Raw genomic sequence first — 21645 nt, 5'->3', positions numbered from 1 at the left:
AGCACTGCTGCCGCCTGCCCCAGCAATTTATTGCAGCTTCTGTTATTTCCTAGAGGTAATCACCTGATTACAGCACACCACAGTAATTATCACAGCACCCAGCGGCACCTGCGGAGACCACTGTGGGCAATTACCTGCCGAGCAGCCGGCGTGCCCGTTGTCTGTGAGCTGTGCTGGATGCACGGCACCGTACCGCCGGCAGGAAATAAAGCCCTACTGCGGGACCACATTGCCCTATTTCTGCCCTTGCCCAAGCTGGGCTTTCAGCACAAACAAGCCGAACATACAAAAGGAAACAACTCCTGGGGAGAGGTGCCCGAGCAGCAGTGCTGCCGGCGGCCCTGGGGCTGCAGCAGGGAGGTGGCTGGGCCCGACGCCAGCTCCGGCACCGGCTGGTGGCTGCCCCCAGCCCCTTGCAGCACAGGGTGTCAGCACCGCCAGGCCCCGGGGGTCACCGCGGCCCCCGGCCGATGGGCAGCTGCTGCCAGCACGGCCGGTCCCTTTGAAGCAGCCTTTCGTCGCGGCTCCCTGCGTCCTCCTCTTGGTGCGCTGCAAACAGCTCCAGCTCCCGCAGTGCTTCTGCCCAGGTCAGCTTCTCCTCGCTCGTCGCCCTCCATCTCGGCCGCTCCGTGGTGGCTTTGCCTCTCTCCCCGAGCTCGGCGCCCACGACTGCGCTCCAAGCTCAGACTGCACTTTGGATAACATTCATTATTGCACAGCAGACAGGAAAAAAAATGTTATACAAAGGATACCACGCACCCACGTTTGCTTTTTCTTGCAATAACATAGCATTTCTGGCTCCCGTTCAGCCCACGCGCTGCTGCAGCCTCAGCTCCGTCCTCCCCACCAGTGCCTGCAGAAGGAGCAAGGGGAGGAAACAAAATTTAAACTGCTTTTGGGAGGGGGAAGCAAAACTTAAACTGCTTTTGTGCTCCCGTTTGGCACCGGGGCTGATGCGCCTGGAGCTGGGCTGCCCACAGACTGCAGCACTGAGCATGGCCACGGGGACACAGGTGTGCACACCGTGACATTGCGAGGAGCAGAACGTCCCCTGAGCCCCGGCAGCGCCTGGCACAGCCCCTGACCGCACCTCAGCCCGGTGTCCCAGCGCAGGGCACCACCATGCTGGTGGTAGCGCACCGTGGGGTTTGGCTGTGCTGCGGGCAGGGGAGGCGTTTGCATTTCATCCCTGGTTTACAGCGGGCTGAGCAATTCAGAAGTCAGCAGGCTTCCAGAAGTAAATGAGGGGAAAAACTGCTGCTGATTTAGGAAGTTATTTTGTGCTTGGAGCCAGAAGGTGGCTGTTTTCTGCCCATTACGCTTTCATCACAAGCGTGCCATTTATTTTAGCAACCTGCGACTTGAGGAGCGTCCAAGCGCCAGGTGCGTCACTGTGCCCCCGACAGGTCCCACAGAGCCACGCCAGGCACCGGCCGTTCCGCTCTGCAGCTGGAGGCACAGCCACGGGAGCTGTGGTGCGGGGGCACCGGGCTGCAGCCGCAGCAAGGCTGAGCGGCCGGCGTGCCTCTGGGCACCCCGTGAGGCTCCCCACACACGGCCAAGTCCTTGGTGGAAATCACAGCAGTTGTGTGGCCAGGGAAAGCCGGGGTCGAGGCTGGAGCAGCCACCAGGGCTGGGGCACCGGCAGCACCCGGGGGACAGGCTGAGGGCCCCCTCCAGGCAGCCCAGCTCAGGAGTGAGCGCAGCGGCCCTGGCCCGTGCTGCACCCAGGGTTTCAGGAAGAGGGGAAAGGGTTTTTCTGCTGTTCTGAAATGAGAACAATTTTCCACCAGGCCTATGGAAACAGAGGGAGGCGTTTTCTCTCGTTTGGGAAGCAGTCACCGCTGTGTACCCATTTTAATCACAGCATCGCAGTGCCAGATCTCCAAAGTGCCATGCTCCTCCTGCAGGGCGACCTTGCAAAATGACCTTGTGTGGCTCCGCACAGGCAAGCAGCAGCAGGGCTTTCCGCAGGCTGAGGGCAGGCAGGGAACAGCTTCCAGCAGGCGGAGCAGGAAGGAGAAGGGTGCCGGGTGTGCAGGGGAAGGGACAGGAGGGGTGCGTCGGAGCGACGGAGGGGAGCACAAAATGGCAAGCGCTTCTGTGCTCCTCGCACAGCGAGACCGCAACCCTGCCGTCACGGAGACGCGCTGAACAGAGCAACTCGGCACTGGAGCAAAACAAGGTGGGTGTGAAGAGGCTAGGGAAGGAGTCGTGATGTTTTGGTAAAATGTAAATCAGCGTTCAGCAGCGTGCTCGGCAAACAGTGATCCAGATACGAAAGTATGTTATGATGGAAACAAGGTAAATGAAGCCTAATAACCCCAGCAGTTTCAAGGAGTGCTCCAGCATTACAATTGGTTCAGATGTGTCAGTAACAAGAAGATGCATTAAAATCATGAAGTGTGTTATTTTTGGAAAGATGATGTGTTTCTCTTGAGCTTAATAGTGTCCTAATCCCACTAAAAGAAAGACTAAGTTATAATGTGAGCTCCTAAATAATGTATCACAGGTCAATTTTGAAACACACCAGAAAGCACCATTTAGCACTGGAGGTTTTTTATTCCCTTTAGGTATGGTAATGCATTAGTTGGATCCCAACTTCTTCGGCACTGCAAGCGTCTCGGTGGCTCTTCCCATCACACACACGCACTACTTGGCAGGAATCGGCTTTGCAGCTTTCTAATGGGCCTCCTGTCTTGCAAAGCTTTGGGATCGCTCCTTTTAATATGGATTTATGGCCACTTGTACTCTCGCTCTTCACAAAAGCATCAGGAATAGGTTAGGGAAAATGTTGGGCAGTTTATATAAGCATCAGCCCTTGCTTCGCCAAGGGATTGACGGGAGACCAGCAGGGGCAGTGCTGGAGCCAGCTCTGGGCTCGCAGCTCCCAGCTGCCGGCCAGCCTTGGAAGGGACTGACCCCGTCCTCAGTGCAGTATGGAGCTGGTCTCGTACTGACACAGCTTTTATGTAGGCAAAACATACACTTGTTTATTCTGGAAGGAGAACAAACTTACTCTGTAAACTGTAGTTAGCCATTACAGGTTTAGATATCAGGGTACCGGATAGCTGGGTACCATCCCCGAGAAAGGCTGCCCAATTAAAGAGCCTGTGAATGGAGGCAGTGCAGGCAGGGATGCTAAAAGCCTGTAATAAAACTCTTCCCCGGGCTGACAGAGGGAATTGCTCTGAACCCATTTCCGTACGTGCTCCCCACCACGATGCCAAAGCATGTGCTGTGAGCACGGCCTGGCTCCTTCCCCTGCCGAGGTGCCTCCGGGCCACTGCCGGCCCCGCACCGGCACCGACCTGCCCGTGCATGAAGAGCAAGAAGGGGACGGTGGCAAATGCCAACCTGCTTTTCTGAAGAAACAGCCTTTCTCTTCCCCTGCAAACCCACTGAGCAAGGGCCCGCAGGCATCGCCATGGTTACTGCTCAAACGGGCTGAACACCTCGGGCTCCCAGCACGCGGCGAGCAGCGCTCGGCAGAGCCGCAGCAAAGCGTGAGGCCGGGCCTCGAGAAGGCCCCCGGTGTGGCGCAGGTGGAGGAGGTGAGGGGGAACGCGCCCAGCATCGCGGGGCTGCTGGCGGCACCCTGGCAAGGAACGGGACGGCGCTCGCGGGCCAGCCTAGCAGAAAGGTGGAGCGGGGGGAACCCTGCGGTGGTGCGCCTTGCCTCCAGCAGGAGTCTGAAGAGCAACACATTAGGGCTGCACCTCATGGGTGCACACAGATGCATGCAGGATTATTTAAGAAGCTTTAAAAAAAAAAAAAAAAAAAAAAAAAAAAGATTTTTGAAAGCATATAGGAAATAGGTGAAGGCAGGGCTCAAGTTCCACTTGAAAACACGTGAGCAGAAATAGGCTGATGTTATGCCACTGCAATTCACTAGAAATCACACTGCAAGTGCCGGGGTTGTGCTTGTTTGTCGGTTTTCTTTTTACATCAAAGCCATTTTATTTCTGGAGCCTTCACCCTGAGCCCCCCCCGCGTGCCACCTGGCTAACACAGCTGCGGGCAGGGGCTGCGTCCCTGCGCCAGCCCCGAGGCCACCTCTGGGCACAGCTCGGGGCAGGCCGGGGGCAGGCCGGGGGCAGGAGGCTCCTGCGGGCTGTCCCTGAGCGCAGACCCCCGCAGGCCCCGCTCGGCCCCGCGGGGCGGCCTCGAGCTTCCGCGGCCCGCGGGTGGGGGGGGCGGCCCCGGGCTCCCCGCGGCGCTGCGAGCGGCGGCACCAGGGGGCGCCCGCGGCGGCCGCAGCACGGCACGGCCCGGGTCCGCGGGGCGGGGAGCGGCGGGGCGGGGAGAGGGAAAAGGGGAGAGAGGGAAAAGGGGAGAAAGGGAGCAAATAAAGAGAGGAAAGAGAGAGGAGAGGAGAAAAAGTGAAGGGAGGAGAGGAGAAAGAAGAGAGAGGAGAGGAGAGGAGAGGAGAGGAGAGGAGAGGAGAGGAGAGGAGAGAAAAGAAAAGAAAAGAAAAGAAAAGAAAAGAAAAGAAAAGAAAAGAAAAGAAAAGAAAAGAAAAGAAAAGAAAAGAAAAGAAAAGAAAGAAGCACGTTCCAGTGTTTGTCCACCCCATAGCAAACAACTTTTTCCCAGTGTGCAGTCTGATGCTCTCCTGAAAGGCTCTCCCTTTCCCTCGCCCCCAGCACGAGGTGCGGAGCCCTCCCAAGTGCGCTGCGTGGCGCTGGGAGTGTTGCCTCCCTGTGTGATAGCAGCAGGCAGGACCGGGATCCCTCGCAGGGTGCCTTGTGGCCCAGCTATAGCTGCTCGCACCCAGAGCTTGCCGAGGCTCACCGCGTGCCCGGGGAAGGTGCAGGAGATGTGGGATTCGGCCGCCAGCAGCGGGAGCTGCAGGAGAGCTGCAGGAGAGCTGCTGCAGCATCCTGTGCCTGCTGCCCTGCTGCGTGGCTGTGCGGCCCTCCTGCCTCCTGGACGGGCTGGAAACAGTCCTGGTCGGGCACTCAGCGCCGTGGGGACTCGCTGCCCTCCAGTGTGCGCACTCTGAGGTGAGGGTAAAACCCTTCCCGTTCAATGATTTCCGTTTGATGATTTATCGCATCTCTGACAAAACGAGCAGTGTTGATCTGAGCCACCTGCCTCCATGCAGGATGTGAGGTGTTGAAAGCTTCGTCTCCACAATAGCAACCCACACTGTGCTCTAATTCTCAATAATTGCCTCGTTTGCTTTCCCTATGATATCTCAGGTATTCTGTTCTGTATTTCACTGGCTCTGCTTGCTGCAGGTTTGCAGTGTGCATTCAAAGACTGCAAAGCCAGAAGAGACGGCTGTGATTTTCCAGTATGACCTCCTTCATAATGCAAACTGCAGCACTCCCCCAGCCACATTCCTGCCTGGCTGCAGCATCTTGCGTAGGAAAAAATTATCTCGTCTTAAAAAAGCCACTGGGGTAGGAGGCTCATGCTGGCTCTCAGGGAAGCGCTCCAGCGCGTGGTTATCCTGGCTCTTCACGTTTGCCCCCACTCTGCCATCACAGAGCTTCAATGTGCAGGCACTGGATCTTAAACACACTTCTGTCTGCCAGACCAGAAAGACCTAAAGGCAGTGAATTTTTGTTCTCCTTATAGGTGTTCATAAGCTGTAATCAAATTACTGTAATTATCTGTCTGTCAAACTAGCCAGGGTAAGCTCTCTAGTGCGGAGTGCTGAATATATTTTGAAACCAGACCTTAAGTTTTAATCCGCCACCTTCCAGAGCTGAAGGAGAAGCAGCAGCTATTTTTGTGGAGTTTTCTTGTCTTCATTTTTAAATCTAAGTGAATGTAAAAGCAATTCCACAGCCAACCAAAATGTGAGAAAGGGACAAATGTACAAAACAAACCCAAGTGCGCTCACAGCACTGCAGTGCTGAAAATGTTCAGCAGTCCAGATGCAGGCTGTTAGTGGTGGCCGAACAGAGAGCATCCTGCCAGCGACTGAAATCCCGGTACCGTCAATTCAGCCACTGTCGCTGAACACTGCACAGCCTCTCCAGCTACGCAGTGTTGCCTTGGAGACATTTTTCATGCAGCAGCGTGGACAAGGTTTCCTTGTGCAGTTCATGTCGCGTTTAACTTGTATCACGACACTCGCATCCCTCCTGCCCCGCTGCCAGCCGACGCCGCAACGTGCTTGCCCCCGCACTGCTGCAGAAAGCAGCTCACAAAACCTAATCAAAACTGTAGGAATTTGTATTGTTTGGAGTTTCCATTTCCAGGTCTGTTTGCAGGGTACATGGAAACCCTAGCCAAACACCTGATTCACCCCTCTTTCAGCTACAGCGACTCCAAAAGTTAGGTTTAACAGTAATTAGTGGAGCAGTCCGGTTTGAAAAGGAAGGGAGCGACAGAGCTGGAGGGCAGTGCTTTAACCCCCAGCTGCTCCAGGAGGAGCAGGGACGGGGAGGGATTTCTCTCCCTTCACTTCCAGCCTGGACTGGAGGCCGCGGTGCCGAGCTGACCTCTGAGGGCCAGCAGCACACACGGGTCCCCGCCGGGTCACTGCAGCCGGTCACGGTCACGGTGCTCCCCGTGCCCCGAGCACAGCCGCGGGCAGCCAGGCTGGGTGCTGGGCTTGAACGCCGGCCGTGCAATCAGCACAGGCTTCGTGCTCACGGTTATACAAGAAGTTGGGCCTCCGGGTCTGCCAGCTGGGCAGCGCAGTGCTCTGCCTCTCTGCTCTCATGCCAGCTGAAATCTTCCCGTACATAAGTAAATCCTCCAGCTGATGCCCCAGGTAGAAAGCACGCTGTTTATTCATGCATGTGGGGGTTGTGACCAGCAGCCAGACGTGTTAGGAGAGAGGTTCCAGTTCGTGAGGGGTTAGGAGACAGAGCTGCAGGCTTGCCCAGCGTGGGCATTGGTAAAGAAGGAGAGTTGCTTTAAAAGCCAGCGGCTGCTCACTTTGGAAGACATTTTGGTCCCGCACTGCGGCTGAGGCCAAATGCTTTTCTGTGAGTGGGTTAAAAACAAAACAGCAACAGACATATCAATAAGGTGGCAGCAGGCCATAGTCCTCGGCGGTTCCAACTCTCCAGGACTCAGTATTTGTCCTTTGGGGTAGCTCAGTGGAAGTCGGTGGAATTGCAGCAGCTTCCACCAGCCGCTGATCAAGGCTTTGTGTGCCTTTCACTTCATCCTCATTGTGGGGATGTGGCTGGACCTGGGCCAAATGGCCGATCCCCGTTAAGCTCACAGGTTTGGATCGCGCAGACCAAGGCGTGCACGGAAAGCTGCTGCAGTGCTCACGTGAACGTGACGGAGCTGGCGGCCGGGCCTCGTCCTTACACGAGGGTGCACTCACACCGCAGGAGACCGGCGCTGGCCCAGCACACAAGCTGCCCCAAAGGCAGCCCTCGGCACGTGTCCTGCGGCTCTGGCTGCTCCCAGCCTTGATCTTGCCGCAGGGGTTGGCAGGTTTCGTGTCAGTGCCTACAGATGCACCGCTCGTTAAGGTGAACGGGTATCTGCTCACCTCTTTGGGTGTTCTCCAAGCGTCAGGCATCCCTTTTATGTTAGGCTCACGCACCTACCAGAAGACTAATCCTGTTTGTTAATCTGATTCTTTTTGTCACCTTGTTTGGCTAAGGGAACTGATTTTAAAATAGACAAGATTGTAAACAAGAGCAGCAAATGGTGCTTGAAAGCTCCTGAGAGCCCCAGTGCTCCCATTGTTCCAGGAGGAAGCCAGCCGCCTGAATTACATCTGCATGTGTCAGACGGAGCCGGGCCTGCAGCTTCAAGCCCTCCGGTCCGGCGGAGCCTTTTGTCTGAGGATGTGAAACCCCAGACGGCGTTTGGCCACCGCTCCCCCTGGAGATAACCCCGCTTGGGGCAATTTGCTTAACTTTGAGGCTGCCAGCAGTGGCGGCCGAGGAGGGACCCGCAGGGGATTAGTGTTCACACAGAGGCTTTGTGACAGGCCTTCAGACACATACCCACACGGAGTTAGATTACGAATAACAAACTGCTAAAAGGACAGCACATTTGAATAAAATGTTTACAAGATTTTTAATATTCACATACTATCAATGCCCCGTGTGAGCTCCGGTACACCGTGACACGGACAGATGTGAAGAAACAAGGCAAAAGGCCTCCTGAGGGCTGAGTGCCCCTGGCTGCCCGTACAGCCAGCAGAGCAGCTCTTAACCCCTCTCGGAAACTGTCCCCATTTCCAGGTCCGTGTCAGCTTGCGTCCAGAGGAAAAAGGCTGAGAAAACAGGGGAAACCACTATAAATTCTCACGACTGTCTGATGGGTGCACAGGATTACTGAAGAGTTCAAGGAGCTTTGTCACTTTATTAAGAATGTGCAAGGAATTTTAAATTGTCTTCTGGACGGGCTCTCAAATGCTCTTTCTAGAGACCGAGTTGGTTTTGGCTACAATCACTGGATGAAGTTGTACATGGACTTGCTGTGCAACCCATTAAGTATTTGTGACTGAATAGGGGCTGATCGGCACAGAATTTGCCCCAGTGCAAGAAAACAAAAATAAATCTAGGCTGGATTTGTAAACCATTCACTGAAGCTAATGAGACTCTTTTTCCAGTAAAATAAAATTTAGCTCCACGTGATTGAGCAATCCCAGAAATGCAAAGACAAGACAGCACAAAAGCAAACACTTCTCAAGGGCAGATTGCTAACATGCTGATTGCGGTGCTAAAGCAAGAAATATGAAATTAAGTATAGTCTCTGGCCTTATCTGTACTTCTGGCTTATTCCCGTGCCCAAATCAAGGGCTGAAATTTATTGTTACCCGGGCTTTTGCAGGCTGAGGTTGAAGTAACCCTGGTGATCCCAGTTTGTGCGGCTTACATGAATCAGGCTCCTAAAGCAGTTGTCGCCAAGCAAACTCCCCTGTCCCTCGGATATGTGAAAGGTTTAAGTGTGTTTTCTGAAAACTTTCCTTCATCTTCCCTTCTCTGGAGGTAGGTGTCTGAGGTGGAAGGCTTCCAAACAATTAAAACAATTGCTTTTCTAATTACCTTCTCCATGGGAGGTGAGGGATACTGGTGAGGGACAGCACGCCGGTGTCACCACGGGTCTGCTGGTGGAAGGGGATGGGGACAACTTTCCCCTCTCCTGGCCTCCTCCTGAGCACAGGTACAACTGCTGCCTGCAGGGCAACGGGACACCAGCCTGTGTTCTGGTGGGAAGAGCAGGCATGGAAACCCATCAGGTTAACAGACAGCTTATGGGTCTGGCTCCTGTTACAAAACATTAGCTATGGGCTTTGCTTCAGCATGAAGCTCGGCACACAGACACTGTGATGGCAGAGAAAATAGAAAAAAGGCCGTTTGGTGGGGTCGAATGGTGTCTTCTCCCCCTTGGACGCAGAGCAGCTCGGTACCTGTGCTGCCGTGCTGTGCCTCACCACCAGCTCCCCGCGGAGCCACGCCACATCCCCATGTCTGCGTGGGCACCAGGGGCACCTCTCACACCTCCCGTCCCCTGCAGAGCTGAGCCAGGGGACAGAGGAGGGGGCACCAAAACAGACCGTGAGAGAGGGACTGGGGGCAGGGAGAAGAAGGATGAGAAGGCAAGGGCGCAGAAGGCAGAAGGTACCGGTGGGGGCTGCACTTCGGGGTGCCCTGGTCGCCCCCAGGCACCGCGGCTGTGACCGTGACCCCATCAGCAGCGCCCTGCTGCACCTGCAGCCCGTGGCACCCCTGCTCCTGCCGCCGTCCCCAGGAGATGGCCCTGTGCTCCCGGCTGTGCCATGCAGCTGGCTTTTGTACGTGGGATCTGCACCGTCCTGGAGCAGAGCCTCACAGAGCCTAGATTTTTCCCCTTAATCAGATCTCAGGCTACTAACAAGCTCATTAGAACTGCAGAGAAACACATTTTTAAAGCTAATTAAATATAGACGAAATACAAATAGCAAGCCACGAATGAACTTCCGTGCAGAATGAGTCAGGGGAAGTGCTGAGAAAGGCAAGACCCGCCTTGCTGCACCTGAGGTGAAAGGCCAGAGCTTTTATCCACTCAGTTATCTGCCCCTGGTTTCAAGCACAAGTCTAAAACCTGCCTGCTCAGAAGGCAGTACGTACGAGTTGAATCAATTAGTGCCATATTATGCGACTTTGCAACCTCCATGCATCTGCATTTATTATTTGCTTAAGAAAATAATATTACCTCTAGCTTATTTTCCTAATACTTTTTTTTTTTTTTTTTTTCCCAGTCTGCTTCTGTAAGCATTAATCAGACAACCGCCTTCTTAATGGAGCAAAAAAACATCCCACCCATTTATCTGTCCTATAACAGCAAATTGCCATTTGCTGTCTTAAACAGGAAATGAGCAATTATAAGGCACCGGGAGGTTATTTTTTATTTCTCATTCTCCCCTGGAATAACAAACCATCAGGGTGTATGTGCTGTATATGTTGATTATTTGGACAATTGGCTGTGAGGTAAATAGTCCTCAAACACGATGGCAATAGACGTGCCCATTACAATTTGAAAAATTGCATTAGCTTTTTAAAATAACTAGGTTTATGTGTTTTCCAGATAGCACAGGGTAAGCAAAAACCTTTTAAACTAATCAATAGGTAAAATAAATTAATTTTCCCAGATTGCTTCAACATGAAAGGATGCAACAGCACAAACACATGACAATTGATCATTTTGATAAGCTAGAGTTAACACTCAGCTGTTATCAATACACAGCATTCATTGTATTAAATCCAACCTATCAAACACCCGCTAGCAGGACAAGGCTCTGCTCCCGCCGGCCGCAGGGGCTCACCCGGACGGGGGGCACTGGGCAGAGCGGGCAGAGGGCAGAGGGTGGAGGCTGCCTTCATTTGCTGGCTGCGCATCTTAGGCCAGCCTTTTAGTCACTTTGGGAACGAATAAGATTTAATCAGAGGAGATGGCATATGCCATCGGAAAGCATTAACAGAAGCATTGACAGCAAAAAATATTCACAACCTTTAATAGATCAGTGCTAAGAACTGTGCGACGGGAATTACGATTTTGCACAGAGCAAGTGCTTTTATCTGCATTTATTATATTGCCGTGCCTTTAACATAAACAGTTAAAAGGCGTGCATACTCTGTTTTACCAGCAGTGAAACGACAGTCAAATGTCAGTCCAAAATTAATGAATAGATGTTCATGGTATGTAACAAATCAAGCTACTTCTCGGCTAGCGTTTGTATACCAGTGCTGTTGTTCCTGCCTGGTACGGTATCTGCGAATCTCTCCCATTCGTGCCCCTAACCAGTACAATTAGTCAGCTCTTTGCTCAGCCCGAACCGCAGCCATGCTCAATGACAAGGAGGGAGGGGAGAAAAGCCTGTCAAACGGGATTATTCGAGAAAAAAATAGCTAAGTGGATTTAAAATTGCAACCTGTCACTGCCTTCTGCAAGTCATTTAGGAAGAGCTGGAAACTGTAATAACAATTTTATCAGAAACATAAAACCTAAGAAAGAAAAAGGGGACTTCTGGGAGAACATGGGCTGAGCTGGCTGTCAGCAGAAGTGCTGGGTTCAGGGCACAGGCAGTCCTGGTGAAGGGGGGGCTGAGGCTGGCACCCACACTTCTCAGAAGCAGTATAGAAAAGACATACGGATTACAGAATTTCATATCTATATGCAAATTTATATATTTATATTTAAATATGGAGTATATATACTCTATTACCTATATAATTACGTATATTTTATATTACATATAAATATATATTACACATAAATGCATGCTTAATATATATTAGGTATACAAACATCTATTTAATCTACTTGATATTTTGACATGGGATATGCAGATATTTATGTATTTTATATATTTATATGCAGACACTTAAACTCGATTGCCCATAGGACTTTTCTCAAAGTAGGAGTGCTGTGTTAATGCCCGTGCCACTAAAAGCACCAGGGCCTCCAGCACGGGAGCTGACAGACATATGACGGTGAATATGCCATCCGCAAGCTTCTGCGCCCCACTCCCTCTCCTGTCCTCTCCCGGCCAGGCTTTTCCTTCTGTGGCTGCGTGAGGGACACCCCCACCGCTCAGCCTGCTGTGATGGCAGAAATAACAATGCTTCCTCTTTGCCTGCTTATTCCCGCCCTCCCCCAACCCCCAAGCTGACTTGCAGGCGACTTTAGGAGATTTGGAGATCTCATGAATTACCTAACTGAAGACAAGAGACAATTTAATTCTCCAGCTCCTTCCATAGCCTCTTAAAATCCAGAAATCCTCTTGTAGCTGGCCCAGGAAGAGAGGGGGTCAGGAGCTGGTGCCTTGACTGAGAAAATTTTGCCCACATTCAAGGATGGGTCTAGAAGAACTACAGTGAATGCTGTCCCTCTCCCACACTGGGGAGATGGCATTCTGTAATTGCCATGGGTCCTATCCACTAATCTCAAAATAAGCTGGAATATTTTTTAAACCCTTAGGATGTCTTAAAATACACACGATGGGGAAAAAACAATGCCAGGTGTGAGAAGAACATGGACATGGTGGTGGTTACACACAGGACAGGAAAATAAAGTGAAGACTCCTGTTGTTTCCAAAGATGATAAGAAAGTGATGACAAGTTGTGACATCTGTCATTCTCCTACCATAAGCTCTTCAAAAGAGAGGAATGGTAGCCACACTGATGCTCTTACAAAATACAATTAGAATATTTTTATTCTGGCCAATGCAGATGTGAACTTTGATCTTCTAAAATTTATGTGCTTCAGGCAATTTGAAAGCCTTCCTTCTTACCCATAGCAAGGCTTTCTTGAACAAAATGAGAAGATGCCATCCTTCCGCATCAGAAGTAATAAAAATCCTGTTAGATAATGAGAGAGAATAACTATACCTACCATTCAGAGACAGGAGACATGAAAAGATCTTAGCTCTGTGCAGATATTCCTAGGTCAGAATTAAGGAATGGTGTGGACAAGCTCTAGAAAACCACAGTTCAAGCATGAAACAGATCTCACACCTAGACTGTGGATGGATAAAATTTGCAAGTCTTTAATCACAGAGGCATGACCGTAGCCGGTAATCCTAAGGAGATGGCCTAAACTTCTAGAAGAGAGGCGATATTTTGTTCATTAATCAAGGAACTGGGCTTATTAAAAACTCTGGCTGCTTGTATTGGCATGGCTACTGCTGTTAATTATTATTTGGCTGACAAGTTGAATGTCAAATTCCGGGTGATTCAAAACAAATTGTGGCTGACATGGTAGCTAGCCCCATCTCAACATTGCCTCTTGAGATTTACAAAGCAGACAGTCGGAGCTTATTACAAATTATTTTTAACAACCAAGTTAAATGCTTTATATTTGTCTTTTCTGTTCTGATCCAGTCATTGTCCCTGTAGTCTTTCTTGGGAGACATCCATGTCATGCATGTTTCCAATTTTATATTGTTCCTTGACTTATCTAAATGTTAAAAATAACATTAAAATATTAAAGTGGTTGAGCACATTCCTCCTAACTCAGAGTTGTTTCTTCAGTTTCATGTGGTGCTGGTACTTTTCTTCATCCTAAACGATTATGTAGTTTTTGTTCTTCACAAACACAGATGTGCCCCCACCTCCCTACTCCCCAAGGATTCTCCATTTCTAAAGAGAAGAATTCAGCAGCTCCAGACAATGCTGACCCTAGCAGGAATCCCTGTGGGGCTCCCGGTGCAGACCCTGCCGGTGTACTTGGGCTAGAGGCACTGGAGAGCAAACACGCTCCTTCTCCTCCGTGCAGTTGTTTAAATGGTGTTATTTATTTATGAAACGATGTGACCCAGCAATGAGAACGTGAACTGGGAACAGAAATGAGAACATGAGCAAAACCCAATAATTAAATGCCAATGTTTATTAGTCTGTGTTCTTCTGCCTCCTGCATTGACATCTGCATGAGAAAACCAGGATGTCTCTCCCAAACCACACTGAAGTAAACAGAGCTTAGCCACATATATCAGATTACAGGATATTGGTCCTGAACTAGTTTTGAACCAATGATCTAATCCTATTACCAATCCTGTGAGTCATTCAGGTCCACCAGGAGCTTTTAAAGCATTTTTTATTTAATAAAAACTTGCTGGAAAGACATCGTCTGTTTGGAATACACTCTCACCATTGCTGTTGATGTATTGATAGTAGAAAGTATTCCTATAAGTCTCAGACCTCTCTGCACAAACTGATGATGTTAGAAGAGGATTAACAACTAAAGCTATTGGTCCTCCACCAGAATGAGTCCTAATTTTGAATTCTCTCCAGGAAAATTGGTGCCGAGAGCTTCATTTGTCTGTTCAAAATCCCTGAAACAGCCGTGGTATCTCACAGTACTTCTCTGTAGCTCTGAGAGGTCTACATGGGATCTGTCCCAAAGAAGGAAAAAACAGGAAAGCAAAAGAGAAAACACATTCATCAGGAACCAACTAGTACCATCAATCAATGGTTCTGGTTTCACAGCCCTCTGAGTGAAGTCTCATGGATTTTGTCCAAAGCAATGACTGAGGAGAGCCCATTCTGTTACTCTCTGTCTTGTAATAATTACCTCCTCGAGCCCAAACTGTCATCTTCAGATGAGCAAACATCCCAGAGCATTACAACTGAGTCTCTTGAGATACTCAGAACAAACAGCAGGAAAAAAAAAAAAAAGCAGTTTAAAGAATTGTTTCATTATTTGAGTGAATACTAACGCTGTTTCATAAAATAACAGCAGAAAGAAATTTTCAGCTGTTAGAAATTTCTGCTGTTAGAATTTTTTTATGCTACTAGCAATTTCTGGATGAACCAGTCTCAGAAAATATTAGGCAATTATTCGATCACCCGTTTTTCATCGAAAATGTTGGTAGCTACTGTGCTAATGCTGTATCCACCGTGACCCCACGCGGCACTTTTGGCATCTCGTTCCTTCATGGGCATTTTGAACGTGTTTTTGTTGGTGGCTCGAGTTCCACTTGTGTCCCAGCCGCTGCCGCTCCTGGGCCGTGCCGCAGGCGGGCCGTTGTGGCCTGCAGCCCCGCGGCCGTGCCAGCACGGGGCCATGAAGCGCGGGGCCTGCGGGGCCTGCGGGGCCTGTGAGCGACTGCCGCGGGCAGCGCCGCGCTTGGTGACGCCGTGCCCGGCCTAGCGCGCTCTGTGGGCAGGCAAGGCGCTACCCGACAAGATTCCTCCCAGACTCAAGCTTGCTTAGGGCTCATTCAAGTGTTTTTGCGCAGCAGCGTGCAAACTTGCTTCTTTCTCGTTCCAGCTGTTCATCTGCTTTTGTTTTGTGTGCGCAAGGAGCACAGTACGAGGCCCTGACAACTCTGATATCATCAGAAGTAGGGATAAAAACAAAACCAGACGCCATAAGCACTGTCTCTTTTTGACTGAACATCGGAAAAATTACTACCAGAAGTTTGAATTTGGTGGGATCGCTCAGGCACTGATGTATCACACCTCCTCGTGCCTTCCTTCTGGACAAAGCCGGTGGCGCTAAGCATGGGGGAGCACCACTTTTCATTTTTCTGTTCGGCTGAGAGTGGTCACTTTGACTTTTTGTTGTGTACTGTGAGCTAAGTGGACAGTGTGTCCTCTGTTTTCTGAAACGGTCCCTTTGTCATTAATCAAATTCAAATGTATGCCTCAGCTGCTCTCTTAAATTCTAATCCATGAACTATGAAGCGGCAGTGGTTATCTGCTGAATTAAGTAGTTTGACTAAAAGAATCACATATATTGTTTCCAGTCAATGGACACTATGAATAGATTTTATGTAAAATTACTGGGAATGCATAAGCCATTTTGCAAAATGTTATGGAATTTCTTATCCTAAACTCTGTGTGAAGCATAATTTATGTTCAGATACTGACAACTGAATCATACTCATCATTTATATAGCATTTTACATATTCAAACTGCCACAAAACATTAATTAAGCAATAGATTTCCTAATTCTGAAAAAGTGCTCTTACAATGGGATCCGTGTGCTAAATGATTAGAGCCTATTGTCAATTTTTAAATGCTACTTACAGAATTTCATTGTACTACGTGTTTAGTTATTGGCATTGAGGTAAGTAGAAGTAGGAAGAGTGGTTTGGTCTTTATCTACATGAAACTTTACTTTTAAATGCTACTTTTGTTACTAATTAGTTATTTAGAAAATGAAGTAATTGTTATAAGAACAGTCTGTCTATTTGTAGACTCATGTTACATGTACAATAAAAGATAAACTCATAGTAAAGGTTACTGAGTTTTTTTCCAGAACAATTTTACTACTAAGAACTTTTTAAAAATCTATTCTTTCATATTTGAGGATGTGAGAAGGAGAAACTTAGAGAAAACCTCTTTATTCTGCAGTTCACTGTATACAACACTGTGGGTAGGCCGAGTACATACATGCGCACATGTGCATGTATAAATGCATTTGCAAAAGCATGTCTCTGTCCTGAGAAGCATACAGTCTGAACTGGATTCAGTCGTGTGAGGATGGACCTGCGATGAGACAGGGAAATGTGAAGATAATGGTTATCCAAGAAAATATGAGGTTTATTATGCAAATATTAGTAGGGCCTTAGCCATATTATCCATCACACAGCTTAACAATACCATTATAATACACAGTCACTTGATCTCTGCAGATGAAATCTTAGTAGGTCTCATAGCTCAATGAAGCAGACAAATTTATTTTTGCACATAGAATTAGGCATCACCAGTATTGCAAACTTTCTTTGTATTTGTGTCTTCTTTAATTTGGCTCTCAAAAATATCTGCACAGAAAATGCAGTGGCTTTTTTTTTCACCTGTTTCTTTATACAGCTTTTACTGTCACATCAGTGACAGAAGCATTTGGATACAGAGGCAGCTTAACAGCCCAGGCACATGCCCACCACCAGCTTTTCTCTCCCCAGTAACTATTGTCAGCTCCCCCAAAATATTCCCTTACTCACATAGTCTAGGTACAGTCCATGCCATTAAAAAAAAATTAAATGACCTTTGTCCCTTTAGTAATCAGGCGTTCAGGAATCTGAGAGTGTTATCTGATTTTTACAGACACAGTCCTACTTCTCTTTTAAATGTTCCACATGAGTCAACATTACCTTCGGACAAGTTCCCCTGCGCTGCAGCCTCAGTCCCTCCATTACATGGAACAGGAAAGCACAGACTCCCCAGTAATGCGCTTTTACAGCACCAGGAACTTTGTGAATTTTCAGCTGCTTCAAATAGTCCATACAGTTACATTCACTATACAACAGCAAGGGTCACAACACCCTAGGTATTTCTTGTCAGAACCTCCGCTCTTTTTCAAGTGACGTGAAGCCCAGGGTGTATTTTCTACGGAGCATATTCACTAGAATAGACTATTACTTTGGTTCAGTGTTCAGCTTGATTTTCTGAGATCACAGGTTTTTTAGGTATTTGGCTTAAAATAAATTTTAAAAAATAAGAAAATTTAATTACACATAATTATAGCTTCTATAAGGTTTGTACTTATAATGTGAATGAATGGCTGTATTATGTGTAAAAGAATAGAGAATTAGCTTTTATGAAATTTGTCATTTGGATAGCATTTTTTTAATCATCAGATCAGCAATGTTTGTCACTAAACTAGTAAATGCACTTTTGTCTTTCCCTGCTCAGAAACAGATGGTGCCTGCTCTCTGCAGACACACAAGTGGCAAAGGAGATGCAAGGAATTTGCCACAGCTTCTGCCACTCTCCGTAAGTCCAGCGAGAAAGCCAGGCCATTGCATCCAGAGGGCATGAGACTGTGTGAAGGCAACAGTGACCTTGACCCAAGGTCAAGGCGACCAGCAGCGGGATGAAGCACCCCATCCTCTCCCTCCATGCAGCACAGCCCGCACATCGCTGGCACCTGCAGCTACAAATTCCCTCTGGCCCCCAGGCAGCGCTTCTGTGCCGGGCAGTGCCACAGGGTGCTGGGGTCTCCCTGGGGAGACGTGGCCCTGGGCCTTGCTCCAGGTGGCCCTGCTGGGGCACGGGTCTGGATCGGAGGGACCCCAGAGGTCCCTGCCAGCTCAACCATTCTGTGGTTCTGTGGTTCTGTGATTCAGTTTTGTTGCTGTTGTTACCAATTTGCTGTTTATTGATCAGAAAAGTGGTAAGACTTGGCTGTAGCTAGCCTGAGCCTGCTCCACACCTTTTTAACAAAGCTCTCCAGGCACTGAGCACTCCATATCCCTTTGCTCTCAGGAGCACGACTGCAGCAGGCGTTGGTCGCTCAGCTCCCAGAAGAGGCAGGGACAGGGCCAGAGGCATGACTCAGGCTTACTGCAGGTCGGCGCTGACACCGGGGCACTCATGCCACACATGAGTCCGGCAGAGGGAAGGCACATATGGTGCACACTTGTTACACACGGGTAACCACGCTCCCTAAAAATCCATCCGGCTGCCGTCACGCCGTGCTGGTCAGCGCTGCGCCTTCCCCAGCACCAGCGGCCTCGCCCCGGCCTGGCTGGCCTCATGCCCGCGGGGAGCTCCAACGCCTCCGCTTCCAGAGAGCCGAGAGTGAAACTAACTGGGAATTTGCATTTTTTGACTTCTTCTTTGACAGCGTGCCACAGCAGTCCTTCCTGGGTGAGGGAGGTATTATCATAGGAGAGCCTTTATTAAGGAAGTGCTTTAAAATCGTTATTTTAAACAACGGCACAGTGCAGAATGACTTCAGGGGGCAGAGAACTGGAAGGCTCCTTCCGGATCCCAGCTGCCATGGGATCCTGAGCCCTCTTCCGAATGCTTCTTCAGCCTGTGCAGACCCCAAGCTGCTCTTGTTTTATGTGCCAAGCACTACAGTGCTGGAAGTTTTCATTAGAAAAATAAAAAATAAAAAGACAAAATAAAAGACTTTTAATTGGTTTGTCAATGCAACCACCAAAGCCCCAGAGTTTACTTTCCTGTTCTCATGAAAGCATTTACTTGTATTTGTTTGCAGAGGGATTCAATCCAATCTCAGCTATGAAGTTTGTTGTTTACTGTACAAAGACAGATACTGAGGGATTAGTTAACAATGTAATCAAAACTGAGTTTTACACAGATGTTTGTATTAGTCAGTCACCTCAGCATCAGCATACAACACTTCGTTAAACAGCCTGTGAAAGTACCAGGAAGATAACTGAATAAGAAATTTATATGAATCTAGACCTAGGTATGATTAAACCATACTATATTTTACAAAGCCTTCATTTTTTTGTCAGAAAAATTGGATAACTGTCAAACATTTGTGCCTTGTATGCCATGTTTAATGGTGTGTCTAGTTTTAATTTTTAATTTACCTTTATGCAAAAATAATCTCATAGTGTAAAGCAGCCTACTGGCTTTAATAGCAGGGTGAAACCCAAGCAAAAAAAGTGAAGTATAGTTGAAAACTGAAGTTCTGTGACCATCGTGACATTTTGTTCTGCTTACAGTGTTAAAATGCCTCATCCGTTCCATTCAAAATGAGAGATCCTCAAAGTTCACCGCTTGAGCAATCAAGAACTGGCTCAAACGAGCAGAAGATTAAGAGGATTGATTGGAGTAAATCCTAGGACCAGCTATTTTTTTTTGCTGTTTGTGAGGGGGACAAATGAGGAATACAGTTCTATCCTGAGGAACACGCTTGCTGTAAGTCATTTGTGTACCCTCCTCATTTACTATGGATTGACTCCCGATGGGTTACTCTACTTTTATCCAGCCATGATTCTCAGGTAGGTCATCCGGTACTTCTTCTCACATGACTGGACTGACCCGGGGTGTGTTTTACTGGTCTATGTCAAGCAGCACAGCGCCACAAACGGCGGCCGTTACACCCATATGGGGCCATTGGCACTCCTGCGGTACCTTTGTACTGGAACTGTTGATACCAAAATAAAACACATAGAAATATAACTATGTCCACGTTCTGCCAATGGTAACGTTTTCTATTTATTGTTGGAATTGTGGGTGGTGGTATGCAGAAAGGCCTGCAGCAGCAGCGCTGCAGAAGGCTCAGAGCTGTGGGTGTCCCAGGGTGCCTGCCCGCCAGGAGCCGGCCAGGGCAGGATGAGGCCCTGCGGGAGCAGCCGGTGTCCTGACAGCGCCTGACGATAGCCAGCTCTCACACAGATTCTCTGAGGGCTTGTGGTCACATCAGCATTCCTGACTGCCTGCTCTGACAATATCGAACGTGGCTTACAGATCAAGTAGTATCAACATCACTCCATCTGATCTGCTCATTCTCATGAGGTCATCTGCCAATACAACGGAGGCTGTTTATGTGCCATGACTTGGCCTAAAGTCAAGCCGGGTGGGGTTATCTGCAGAGGCCAGGTGTTGCAAGAGTTAGTTTGCTCCCACAATCACCTTAATCTGGCCCAGCAGCCGAAGGCCTGGAAGATGAAACAGTATTTAGTGAGTGCACTGGTGACACAACCAGCGGTCAGCCACCGTGATCCCTCCAGCCTTGACCAGACTGAAACAACCTAAGAGGAAGCTACAAGCAGCAGACCTTCTAAAACGTTCAGAAAATGTGGCATTTTGTTCAAGAGATTTGAAGTCTGTTGAGGCTGCAGATAACTTACATTAGTCTGAGCCTGTTGTGTCTTACTTTCCCTCAGAAAAGCTTATCTCATTTGTTGATATGCTGACCCCAAAATTACTTAGAAATTAATACTCAAGTACAAGGCTACGCACATGTAAAGAACACCCACCAGTATTTACTCTCGAATGTTTTCAATTACCTAAGAGGCAGCAAAAGAACTCTGCTGGTTAGAAGGGAAGCGTATATACTTCATAAACAGCAGTGTAAATTTCAGTGCTGAAATGATGCCATTTATTCTAAGCTCTTGTTTTACATATTCTTCACAGATGACTGAAGAGTGAAATTATGTAACTGGCATTGAAATGGTTTTCACTGACCTGCCATGTGGTCATCACAAAGGCTGCCAAATTTGGCACAGTTGTTTCATAAACTGCCATTGCCCATATGGCCACATAGCTTGCAGAGATTTGCTGATCTTGCAGTCTGCCTGTGCGTTACAAAATAAAGCTCAATTAAGCAGGCAGATCCTCTTGTCTAGTTTAATTTTCTTTTCTCTTGCAGTCTTAAGGACTCAATCAGGGCAAGGCTGAGGGATCCAAGGCTTGCCTGTCTTCATGAGAGCTAGAGATGCTCAGCATCCCAAAGGGTCTTACTGTAAATATTTTATGAGTTTGTGCCAAGCACCTAAAAATGGGTACAATTTTTGTGATCTTCTGCAACTCTGGTAATATTATTATTCTTGATAAAATCCTGTGGGCATAGATTCAGAGAGCAAAACATGCATGTGTATCAACCTTCCCTCTTGCACATCTCTTATCACCAGTTCTCTTGAACATGAACCACTAAACACCATTTAAGAGACAATTAGAGATTTTGGTTAAATTATATTCTAGGGGATAGTTCCATTCTGTCCACTGAAAACTGAAAAACAACAACAACTTTTATGTGTTTTTGCCATGTTTAAATCACTTTTCCTTAGTGATTGGAATAAATATTTTTATGTCTCTTGTTCTGGTACATGGGGGAAACAGATCCTCTTACCTCTCCCAATTACCAGCCCCTTGCTTACACCTCTTTAGTATTTACACAATGTCTATGGACTCACTGACTTTCTGGATATACCTATTACTCCATAACATTCATGGGAGTTACAGGCCACGAGAAAGGAAAGGAATATAACTCTGATTTTATTTAGGACATTTCCTTCCAAA

At 48.4% G+C, this 21645-nt stretch overlaps 1 long non-coding RNA gene across 1 annotated transcript; it reads left to right on the top strand.

The window, feature by feature from the left end:
• The first annotated feature begins 1967 nt into the window (after positions 1-1967).
• On the top strand, positions 1968-21333 carry LOC118171795. Its single transcript, XR_004753398.1, has 3 exons — positions 1968-2185; positions 19344-19622; positions 20761-21333. It is a non-coding gene; the product is annotated as an uncharacterized LOC118171795 (long non-coding RNA).
• The last annotated feature ends 312 nt before the right edge of the window (positions 21334-21645 follow it).

Source organism: Oxyura jamaicensis, chromosome 9 (genome assembly GCF_011077185.1).
Source record: "Oxyura jamaicensis isolate SHBP4307 breed ruddy duck chromosome 9, BPBGC_Ojam_1.0, whole genome shotgun sequence".
In the NCBI taxonomy this organism is placed as follows: Eukaryota; Metazoa; Chordata; class Aves; order Anseriformes; family Anatidae; genus Oxyura; species Oxyura jamaicensis.
The sequence above is the reverse complement of the archived record's forward strand: the minus strand, read 5'-3'. Positions and strand labels throughout refer to the sequence as shown.